Source organism: Sinocyclocheilus grahami, unplaced genomic scaffold (genome assembly GCF_001515645.1).
Source record: "Sinocyclocheilus grahami isolate Dianchi unplaced genomic scaffold, SAMN03320097.WGS_v1.1 scaffold1375.1, whole genome shotgun sequence".
Lineage (NCBI taxonomy): Eukaryota > Metazoa > Chordata > Actinopteri > Cypriniformes > Cyprinidae > Sinocyclocheilus > Sinocyclocheilus grahami.
Window position 1 is genome coordinate 139,134 of NW_015506554.1, and position 12,272 is coordinate 151,405.

Consider the following 12,272-nt stretch of genomic DNA (forward strand, 5'->3'; position numbering starts at 1 on the left):
TACATTTGTGTTTTTGTTCCCTGATTTGCCTGATAGCCTGTGGGATCAGGGCGATCGGGGGAAATGCATAAAGAAGGAGGTTGGGCCAATTGTGGGCCAATGTGTCTCTTGGTCTTCAAATAGTAAATTGGGCAGTGAGAGTTGTCTTCTGAGGCGAAGAGGTCTACCTCGGCCTCGTGAAGATCTCCCATATCCTCTGAACCGTCTGCGGATGGAGCGTCCACTCCTCTGAGGGGACATTGCTCCTTGATAACATGTCTGCTCCTTGATTCAATTTGCCCGGTATATGCGCCGCTCTCAGCGAGCACAGGTTGAGTTGAGCCTATTCCAGAAGGTGCTCTACCAGAATGAAGAGGCGCTTTGAGGAGAGGCTTCCATGGCGATTTATGTAGGACACTACCGACTTGTTGTCCAATCAGATTAGCACATGGTGCCCCTTTAGGACTGGCAGGAAGAACTGTCAGGCCCGACACACTGCTAGCATTTCCAGGCAGTTGATGTGAAAGCCTTTCTCCGCTTTGACCAGTGGCCGAAAGTCGGTATGCCCGACACAGCGCCCCCCAACCTGAGTTGGAGGCATCTGTCATGACAATTTTTCTCCTGCAAACCATTCCCATTGCCACGCCCTGTTCCATCCAGCGAAAGTTCTTCCAGAGGGCCAGGGCTGTTATACAGGCCTGATTCACCCTGACATGCAGGCGTCCGTGACGCCATGCATGGGATGGAACCCGTGGCACATACGAAGCAGACCCAACTATAGCGCTGGCGATGCTGCAGCCATGAGGCCCAGCATCCTCTGAAACGTTTTGAGAGGGCAAGTGGTACCGATCTCGAAGAAGGCCGCCAGTCTCCGACTGGCCAGAGCCCGTTCTGGCGCGACTACAGCTCTCATTTGAGCGGAGTCAAAAATTGTTCCCAGGAACGATATTCGCTGGCTGGGGAACAACGTGCTCTTGGCGAAATTGACCCTGAGTCCCAGGCGCTCTAGGTGGCTGAGGAGGAGGGTCCTGTGTGATACTAATTCTGCAACCGACTGGGCCAGAACGAGCCAATCATCGAGGTAGTTGAGAATGAGGATTCACATCTATCTCAGAGGGGAGAGATTACTTCGTAAAAGTCCGGGGGGCCAGAGACAGCCCGAAGGGAAGGACCGTGTATTGATAAGCCACTCCCTCGAAGGCGAATCTCAATCGATTCGCCTGTGACGGGGGGGCTATCTGGATGTGAAAGTATGCATCCTTCAGGTCCCAGAGAAAAGAACCAATCCCCTGAGCGAATTTGCGTAAGGATCTGTTTCAGTGTAGTCATCCTGAACGACCTTTTCATGAGGGCGTGATTCAGGTGTCTAAGATCGAGGATGGGCCGGAGGCCACCATCCTTTTTGGGGACGAGGAAGTAGCGGCTGTGGAAGCCTGACTCGCTCTGAGCTGGAGGAACCGTTTCTACGGCTCCTATCGCCAGCAAATTCATCACCTGAGCGCAGGACGTGTGCGTATTTGTTCTAAACTGAGGTGGGAACAACGCAGCTGAATTGTGAGGTATTCGAGCGAATTGCAGTGAATAACCTCCTTTTATTATCTCCAAAACCCAGTCTGGCACTATGGGGATGGCCTGCCAGACCTCAGCCCGTGTGACAAGGAGTTGGATTAATTTGAGTGGCTGGTCGCCGTATGGGGACCCCACACTCAGAAGAGGAAATTTGCTCTCCCTGAAAATGCTTTCAAAAAATGCTTCGCTAGACTTAATGCTCTCATAGCGTCTGCCTCAGTGTGGGCGTGGTCCAGACGCGTCCAATTTGAAGCTGTCAGTGATAACCATTAGTGACAGCATTCTCTTTTAATCCGCCTAAAAAGATCAAACCGCTCATTAGAAGAGGAGTACTGATGATCTTTATGTGTAAACACTCCGGCAGATCTCGAGTACGCAGGCTCTGTGTCAGCGTGAGATCGCTCAGACCCGGTTGCTTAGCTCCCAGGCTTCACTGTTTCTCTCTCCGAGGCTCGCTGAGGGCTGTCAGTGAAGGCGGTCCGTGAGTGGAGAAGATGCTCTGAGTGAGCATTCTGTCTCAGTGAGCACACAGCTCACTGCCCTTCTGCGGCGGATCAGAGTGCAGCGGGGAGAGAGAGCACGCAGATACAGTGCCGGCATGAGATCGGTCAGACCCGGTTGCTTATTCCCTGACTCCGCTGTTTCCCTCTCCGAGGCTCGCTGAGAGAGGAGAAACGGGAGAGCGGGGCTGCCTTCAATGAAGGCGGTCCGTGAGTGGAGAAGAGCGAGACTCATGCTCTCAGCGAGAGCATTCCGTCTCAGTGAGCGTGCAATCTCTGTGTGGGGGCTGCCCAGACAGGTGACGCACTCACTGCCCTTCTGCATCGTACAAGATTCCCTGCACGAGCCACACTTGCAGTGTGACATTTCCAACAACGTCGCTAGAATTTTGCTCTTTTAGGGCTTACCTACTAGAAATAAGCTCTTTCAGAATCGCCGGATGGCGGCAGGGGAACAGGACCAGAACTGCTGCGATGCTGAGGCACAAAGATAGTAGATCAGCCGAGCAGAGAGGTCTCAATCCAGCTGCAAGGCGTTAATGGCGAGCAGGCTTCGGGATCAGCGTAGAGCGTAGAGTCGTCGCTGAAGGAGAAGAACTCTGAGAATCCTGAGGCGAACGCCCGCTTATATAGCCAGATGGCCCCACCCATTCCCCACTGACTGCGCTGATCAAAAGCATGATGGGAAACGACTGACTGACGACACAGATCATTGGTTCAGACACCTGTGATGCTGCGGTTCTCTTCTAAAATATTTTATTTTTTTATCTGATTTCATGTGATTATGTATTTAAATTATGCATGAATGTTCCCAAACACTATGACAGTGCGATCTCAGTGTGAGATATGTGATTGTTGTCATATTTTTTATGCTTATTATTTTTTAATCTGTGACCATTGTTTGCTATTTTGAAAACTTTGCTTTCATTTTTAAATCTTGTGCAATATATTTTTAACTTGCGTTTTTAAATTTTGTTTTCATGCTTGTTATTTTTTTATCAGTGACTGCAATACTTTAGGCGGGATTCTGATCCCATATACCATGTGCATAGTAAAGCGATCACTGCAGACAATCCTTTTGGGTGGGAATTAATGTAAACACAGATATCGGATACCAGTCGTGTCTAAAGTGAATGTAAACAGACGTGCCAAAAAATCGGATATGGTCAAAAGATCGGATCTGTGCATTAAGACTTGCAGTGTAAACGCAGCCTTAGAGAGCACTGAGGGCGGGCATCAGGTGAGCAAGTTAGTGAAACGTTGCACACACAAAAGAGAAGGTCTGCACACATCCAAACACTTATTTTAAATGCAAAATTGGTTTTCATGCGCTCTAAATACTTTTTTCTTTGCGAAACGAATATTTTCTCCACAAAACTCGCGCGCGTGCAAAATGCACTTTTGTGCGCTCAAAATATGATCATTCGCGCGCAGAATTGTGTCAGAGATCTAAGCCCATACATCGGCGCCTTCTTTGATCTCCTTTGTCCATTTTTTTTTTTTTTACTTTGTACTTTGTACTTTTGGTGAAACATATATATAGCTAAGTTGAATACTTTAGTTTTATTCTACTCAAGTAAAAGTAAAAGTTCCACAATTTAATTATACTCAAGAAATAGAAAAAATGTAAAAATGTACACAAGTACTGTAACGAAAATATTTGTAATTAGTTACTTTCCACCTCTATCACTGTAACACACTGTACTTTCACCAAATTCAGTTCACACATCACTGCTCTCATGCAGGTTTTACTATACAACATTTATTTTGAAAATAATTGCTTTTGAATGATTTTTATTATTAGTTTTTTTAAATATTCAATAAATTCACTGTTATTGGACAAAATAGTCAATAACTTCACTGTTACACACTGTACTTTCACCAAATTCAGTTCACACATCACTGCTCTCATGCAGGTTTTACTATACAACATTTATTTTGAAAATAATTGCTTTTGAATGATTTTTATTATTAGTTTTTTTAAATATTCAATAAATTCACTGTTATTGGACAAAATAGTCAATAACTTCACTGTTACACACTGTACTTTCACCTGTAGTGGACAGCACATTCCAGGGCCCAGTTTATGGCAGGCCCCTCTCTGACCACTATAGTGGACAAGGGTTTACTAGATTTTGATTGGATCTTGGTGGACTAACATAAGAAAACTGTCCAACGCCATCAGATAACGATGCCAGGACAACAGCCAGACACCTCTTAGAGGGCAAGAAGTAGACCTTTGGTACAAAGCCCGTAAAGGACGGGACTTCCTATTGGTCAAAATGCAGTTTCTGCCCTTCACCCACCAACAGACTGATTCCTCAGGTTTTGGCTTGTGACCGCCATAAAAATTCCTTAGTACCTTTGGACGCAGCAGCAGTGGGTGAAACAAAGATTCAAGATTCAAAATTATTTGTCACATACATGGTTATATAGAGAATATATGACTAGCAGTGAAATGTAAGTCAGGTCCGCTCCATGGACAGTGCAATTATTAAAGAATACAAACACAAGAAAATTATATATAAATATAGGTATGGAAAAAGTAAGATAAAAAAATAAGAATAAAATAAAATTGTCAGGACAGTATACTGCAGACTTAATAAATATTAAGATGAGCAGGAATGTACAAGAGAAGAATGTGCAAACAGGTTGTACAGGGTAGTTACATAGCAGCAATAGAAGTAAAAAAGTAAATAAGTAAAATATTACAGAAATTGCTGTGTGCAAGTGACAATGTCAAAGAGAGAGATCACAGAGTTCCATACAAATCCACTCATAACTATGTTCTCAAACTTTAAACTGGGGGCCACATAGTGTCCCCTCCTCTGATGGAAACAGCCAATCACAGCCTGGAAATGGAGAAGCACCAGATTGCAATCTCCTCCTCATCGGAAAGAGATAAAGGTACCTTCCCAAAAGATACACTGTTCTGAGTCTGAGTACTGCAACGGAAAAGACGTTAGCAGATACACTGTTCTGAGTCTGAGCCCTGCATGGGTGAGACGATAGCAGATCAACCTCCGTTCTGAGTCTGAGTCCTGTCAAGGAAAGGACTGCAACAGATCACCAACGTTCTGAACCTCTGGCCCGTGAGGGAAGAGGCATTAACAGATACCAAGTTCTGAGTCTCCAGCTTCGAGGCAGCAACAGATACGACCACGTTCTGAGCATCCAGCCTGCGAGGAAACAGATAATCTATGTTCAGACTTCATTCAGAGTCTTCTTCCAGTAAGACAACAACAGATGCAACACGTCCTGAGTCTCCATCTTAGAGATACAAAGCAGATCAACCAAATTCTGAGTCTCTAGCCCAGAGAGGCCGAAGACACACAGACATCTGCAACAAGGTTAAGCTCCGGCAAGCAAACCTTCACTTCAAGGTACCTTTACTTGCGTGTTCCAAGCTAAGGACCTTCTGCACCTACTCCAGGGCCACATCTGCGTGTTCCAAATTCTAGGACCCTTTGGTGCTCCAGGAGATCAGCATCCTCCATCGCTTCGTGTTCAAGGCTGTCGAATCGGATTCCTGCTCCTTTCCCCACTGCATTGTTACAGCACAACCAGTGGATGAAGTCACCGCCACTGGACTGCTCACTCGAGCACAGAGAATGTAACTATCACTTATCCAAACCTCTTCCAGAGACCTTGGCATTGTTAGATATTATCAGTATATGATTTTTCTAATTTACATTACATATCATATAGCTGATTGCAGTTTATGGAAATCTTTAATGTATTTTTTTGATACATAATTGGGTTCTTCGCCTTATTTCTTTCAGAGTAGCAACAGTCTATCTTTCCAGATAACGTAGCTCTGACATTGCAACACCCAACATAATCACTTGCATTTTATGCATCTTATGCACTTTATTCCTATCTCATTTATGGTATTCATTTAGTAGTTGTTGATTACTCTTGTCTACCTTTTGTTAATAAAATCTATTTTATTACACTTGTGTCTTCCTTGTGTTGATGATACAGAAAGAGGTTCTACAAGTTAGAGATCCCACCAATCTTTCTTATGTGATGTACTCATAACCACACTTTAATTGACACGTGATCCAAATATCATAACGTCATAGGTGACGCGAGTACCCATCACTACACTATTTCGCCTCCCTAGGTTGGCGAGTAAAATTCACTATACACCAAATTGAGTTCACACATTACTGCTCTTCTGCTGGTTTTACTACAACACTTATTTTGACAATAATTGGTTTTACATATTTTTTATGATTATTTAAAATGAAAAATAGTAATTAACTTCATTGTTATTGGACAAAATAGTCAATAACTTCACCGTAACACTGTACTTTCTCCACATTCAGTTCACACATCACTGCTCTCCTGCTGGTTTTACTACAACACTTATTTAGACAATAATTGCTTTTAGCATCCAGCCTGCGAGGAAACAGATAATCTATGTTCAGACTTCATTCAGAGTCTTCTTCCAGTAAGACAACAACAGATGCAACACGTCCTGAGTCTCCATCTTAGAGATACAAAGCAGATCAACCAAATTCTGAGTCTCTAGCCCAGAGAGGCCGAAGACACACAGACATCTGCAACAAGGTTAAGCTCCGGCAAGCAAACCTTCACTTCAAGGTACCTTTACTTGCGTGTTCCAAGCTAAGGACCTTCTGCACCTACTCCAGGGCCACATCTGCGTGTTCCAAATTCTAGGACCCTTTGGTGCTCCAGGAGATCAGCATCCTCCATCGCTTCGTGTTCAAGGCTGTCGAATCGGATTCCTGCTCCTTTCCCCACTGCATTGTTACAGCACAACCAGTGGATGAAGTCACCGCCACTGGACTGCTCACTCGAGCACAGAGAATGTAACTATCACTTATCCAAACCTCTTCCAGAGACCTTGGCATTGTTAGATATTATCAGTATATGATTTTTCTAATTTACATTACATATCATATAGCTGATTGCAGTTTATGGAAATCTTTAATGTATTTTTTTGATACATAATTGGGTTCTTCGCCTTATTTCTTTCAGAGTAGCAACAGTCTATCTTTCCAGATAACGTAGCTCTGACATTGCAACACCCAACATAATCACTTGCATTTTATGCATCTTATGCACTTTATTCCTATCTCATTTATGGTATTCATTTAGTAGTTGTTGATTACTCTTGTCTACCTTTTGTTAATAAAATCTATTTTATTACACTTGTGTCTTCCTTGTGTTGATGATACAGAAAGAGGTTCTACAAGTTAGAGATCCCACCAATCTTTCTTATGTGATGTACTCATAACCACACTTTAATTGACACGTGATCCAAATATCATAACGTCATAGGTGACGCGAGTACCCATCACTACACTATTTCGCCTCCCTAGGTTGGCGAGTAAAATTCACTATACACCAAATTGAGTTCACACATTACTGCTCTTCTGCTGGTTTTACTACAACACTTATTTTGACAATAATTGGTTTTACATATTTTTTATGATTATTTAAAATGAAAAATAGTAATTAACTTCATTGTTATTGGACAAAATAGTCAATAACTTCACCGTAACACTGTACTTTCTCCACATTCAGTTCACACATCACTGCTCTCCTGCTGGTTTTACTACAACACTTATTTAGACAATAATTGCTTTTGAATGATTTTTTAAAAATATTTAACAAATTCACTATTATTGGACAAAATTGTCAATAACTTCACTGTAACTTACTGTACTTTCACCAAATTGAGTTCACACATTACTGCTCTCCTGCTGGTTATACTACAACACTTATTTTGACAATAATTGCTTTTGAATTATTTTTATGATTTAAATTTTTTTTCAATAAATTCACTGTTATTGGACAAAATGGTCAATAACTTCACTGTAACACACTGTACTTTCACCAAATTGAGTTCACAATTTGCTCTGCTCTCCTGCTGGTTATACTACAACACTTATTTTGAAATGAATTGCTTTTGAATGATTTTTATGATTTTTTTAAATATATATATTTTAAATTTTCAATAAGTGTTGTAGAATAACCAGCAGGAGAGCAGTGATGTGTGAACTGAATTTGGTGACACTACAGCCGTGTTACAGTGAAGTTTTTGAGTATTAGTAACACTTTTCGCGTTACGCACTTTGCAGACGGTCCCTTCGGACTTGTCTCAGACGCCAGCGCATTGAGATCAATGTATTTTGTACAGAGCGGAGGAAAGCTTGTTTTGAGGAAAACTCGCTTGTAGCTCGTTTTCTACATCACTATGAAAGAAAAGAGGCGTCAATTGTGTAGTAAAAACATTTTGCTCGTGAGTTATTTATCTGGAAAAGTCGAATCTGTGAATATCTTGCTAACTTTACCGAACTGTCTCAGTCTTGCTCATTCTTTCCTGCACTTGCGCTGCTGTCCTGAAACTGTGGGTCTGCAGCTGCATACTATTGGCCTCCTTACCAGCTTGACACCTCCATTTCTTGTAAACGTACACTACTGTTGTATATCTGCGTGCGTTTTAGGTTCCCTTTCTAATGGTGCAAGTGAATGCATTCCAAAAAGTACAGGAAAGAGAGTGGGAAAAATAGTTCCATGGTGGAATGAGAAATGTTCAATAGCAGTTAGAAGGAAAAGGAAGGCATTCAAAAAACTGAAGAGGACTCATAACTGGCAAAATATGATAATATATAAGAAAACTCAGGCAGAAACTAGGAAAATAATAAGGGTAGTGAAGAAAGAGTGTTGGAGAATGTTTTGTGATGAAATTGGGAAAAATACTCTAGTTGAGGAAGTGTGGAGTATGATTAAAAAGATGTGTGGAATTAGGAGAGAATATAATTATCCAGTGTTAAGTATTGGGGAAGAAATCGCAGTATGTGATAAAGACAAAGGAGAAATGTTCAGGAAAGAATTTTCAAAAGTTAGTCGCTCAGATAACCTGACGAAGGAAAGTAAGGATATGAGAGAGAAGCTGTTAATAGAACATCCATACATAAGGGAAATAAAGAGAACTACAAATAGCCCATTAGATGTTCCGTTTTCATTTCCGGAGCTAAAGCGAGCATTGAAAAACACTAAGGCTTCAACTCCAGGACAAGATTAAATTAGCTATGTTATGTTAAAAAAGTTGTGATGAATCATTGAGTATAATTCTGGAATTTTATAACAGGGTATGGGAGGAAGGGGTTTTACCCCAGGGTTGGAAAGAAGCGTTAGTTATCCCTATTAAGAAACCGGGTAAAGATCCAAGTAACCCTCTAAACTATAGACCAATAGCATTAACTTAAAAAATTATTACTGACCAGTTGATGTACAATATGGAGAAGAATAACTTTTTCTCTCCATATCAAAGTGGTTTTAGACGTGGAAGAGGAACAATGGATTAAATTATCAAATTAGAATCAGATATTAGGAAAGCATGGATATACGGAGGAGAGAAGTAAGTTAATCGATGAACTTCAAAAAAACGGTGTGCAGCAAGTAATGTTAAAAGAGATTTTGAATCCAGTAGGAGGTGATAGTCTGTTAATACAATTTCTAAAAAGAACTTTATAGAATATAGATTGTTATTATTATTGTTATTCCTATTCCTATTCTCTGGGCTGAGAGGGACTTCGGCTGTGGATGGAGGAGCTGAACACGCAGCAACATCGAAAGCTTGAGTTCTGATAGGTCTGGGAGAAGGGAATTCAAGTCTCTGATCCATTGCTTCAGTAGATGGCGGTAATGCTCAATTGGTGATTGCGAGCCGCCAATAAAAAAACGAAGAAGAAGAAGAAGAAGTTTCCCTTTCGCTTACCTTCTATACACGAAAATAAACAAACGACGTACGGTTTACGCGCTCTCAAAGCGCAAACTTATAGTAAGACCAAACTGTCTATGAACTTTATACAGGTGATCCTGCTCTTTTATAGAAGAACGATGACCGCTTTATCCTGTCTGTCTGTGGTCTTATTGTTTTATATCTTCTGCCTCACAGCAGGTGAGTTTCATTCATAATGTGCTTTAAGAGTCTTTACGCGAATGAAACCTCATAAAAGAGGGAGAAAAACTTTTAGGCTGCTAGTTCATACCATTCTTTAACACTGCGTTGTTATTTAAACTTTAGTCGTGGTAGTATTTTAGGGGAAAACCCGTCTGTGTCTGACAGTAAATGTTCGCTGAACTTCCTGTTTCTGTATTAATGGATTCAGACAAAAACATTCATGTCAACAGAGATTCAGACACATTTCTGAACTAACTATCATACTAAACTATACTATAGGCTTACTAAAGGCAAAGTTGTAATGAATTGTATTATTTGTGTTTTATTATTATTATTTGTATTTAGATAAGATCCAGTTTAGGAAATATAGTTTTGCTTTGTTTAACATTTATTTGTCGCTGCACAGTTGCGGTATTGTGTATTTTAGTAAACCTTTGTGGCTGCCATTTATTTAAATATCATGTTTGAGTGTTGTCAGAGAAGGTCCCGGCCCCTGAGAATGTGAGAATAATATCTCTGAACATGGGATTAGTTTTGGAATGGGATCCACCACAAAACACCACGAATACACTCTTCAACTACACTGCTGAAATTAAGTAAGTTACTGGTCAAGAGTCAGGTCAAGGGTGATGATAAGTGCACTAAAGAAGGTTTTAACAAATGTAGGTTAGTTTATTATTCTAGTAGCAGCAGCAGCAGCTTGACAATAATTTGATACTAAACCCTGATTTAAATCCAGGTCAGGTCTTATAAAAGAGACAAAAGTCCAATTTTAATCATGAAGGAAAAGCAATGGTGTACATAAGGGTTTAGAAGCAGTCTTTGTGTGAAGCTGTTTTGATCTAGGTGGATGGTTATGCATTTTATGTTGTTAATTGTTGTTTAATTTTCTCCCTCTAGAGGATGGAATATGTATAAGCCAGTGTGTCTAAGCAGCTCATCACTAAGCTGCGATTTCACTGACAAAGTTTCCGTTTTTGGAACCTACCAACTTCGTGTTCGGGCAGAGCTACATGGAGAAACTTCTGATTGGGTGGAAACTGAAAAGTTATGAGTGGATGAAATAAGTGAGTCATCTAATTTATCTACTCATATATTTATGTTTATTTTGACTTTGTTGGCAGTAGAGAAATTAGTAAGTCATTCCACAAAAGTTTGGCTGGGCCATTCTTGAACACAATAAAAATAAAATTAAAATGTGTATATATATATATATATATATATATATATATATATATATATATATATATCTTCTGAAATGTAAAATAAAAATAATTTAATCAAATGAATATAAAACATAAATTTGTAAATGCACCAGTGTGCAGGCATTTTTAGTGTTTTGTATACACAAGATAAGATACAGTAAGAACATAAACATAGACACAAAGTAAAACAAACTGACAAATGCAATAAAACAAAGATACAAATGATATAAACAGTGCTTTAATTTTTTTCATGGAGGTGTACTAACATTACTGTTCAGGTAAGTAATATAGCCTACAAAAGAAATCTAATAAAAATATGACTGCATAGTTTTCTGTATAATTTGATGGATTTATTTAGATTAAAGCTAAAGTTACTCAGATTAAGAGCTGTGATTGATTTTCTCTTTGCATTTTGTTGTTGGCCCAATCGTCAGAAGGTGACTGATTTACACCCATCAGATTTTCTCCCAGCTGTTCACGTCCAAGACATAAACTGTATTTAAGTATGCTCTCCCAGCTGGCCATTTTGTCTGGTCTCTGGTCATTTTGTCTTGTCAACCAGTCTGGTTTCAGAAGTGGACATTCAACCGAGACTGCCTTGCTCTCAGTTGTTGAAGCCCTAAGACTGGTGTAGCGAATCAGCTCATGGGGAAATATGAATAATTAATCATAACTAGTTATAATTAATTATAAATATTTAGATCCGCTGTAGATATTTACTTGACCTCTCAGGGTCAACTGTCTGTCAATTCTAAGAACGTTAATTTCCTGGTTAAGGGAAATAACTTTCTTACTGTACAATTCTACACCGAGCTTGTAGCATAAATCTACATGATTAAGTGACTCCAGTTATGAGCAAACGATGAACAATGTCAAGTGTGATACAAGTAAGACTTTATTAACTACATAAACACTTAAACTAGTCTAACATACTATATAAACACTTAAACTGGTCTAACATACACATACACACACACACGCATACAGTTGGTATAGGAAAGGGTTAAAGCTTAACTCAGTAAAGAGGAGAGAAAATAAGAATATGAAGTTATGGAACCATTTGCATATTCAGCAGAT

At 40.2% G+C, this 12,272-nt stretch overlaps 1 pseudogene; it reads left to right on the plus strand.

Moving 5' to 3' along the window:
• The first annotated feature begins 9,799 nt into the window (after positions 1-9,799).
• LOC107569727 (interleukin-10 receptor subunit beta-like) overlaps positions 9,800-12,272 on the plus strand; it is a 12,091-nt pseudogene continuing 9,618 nt past the window's right edge.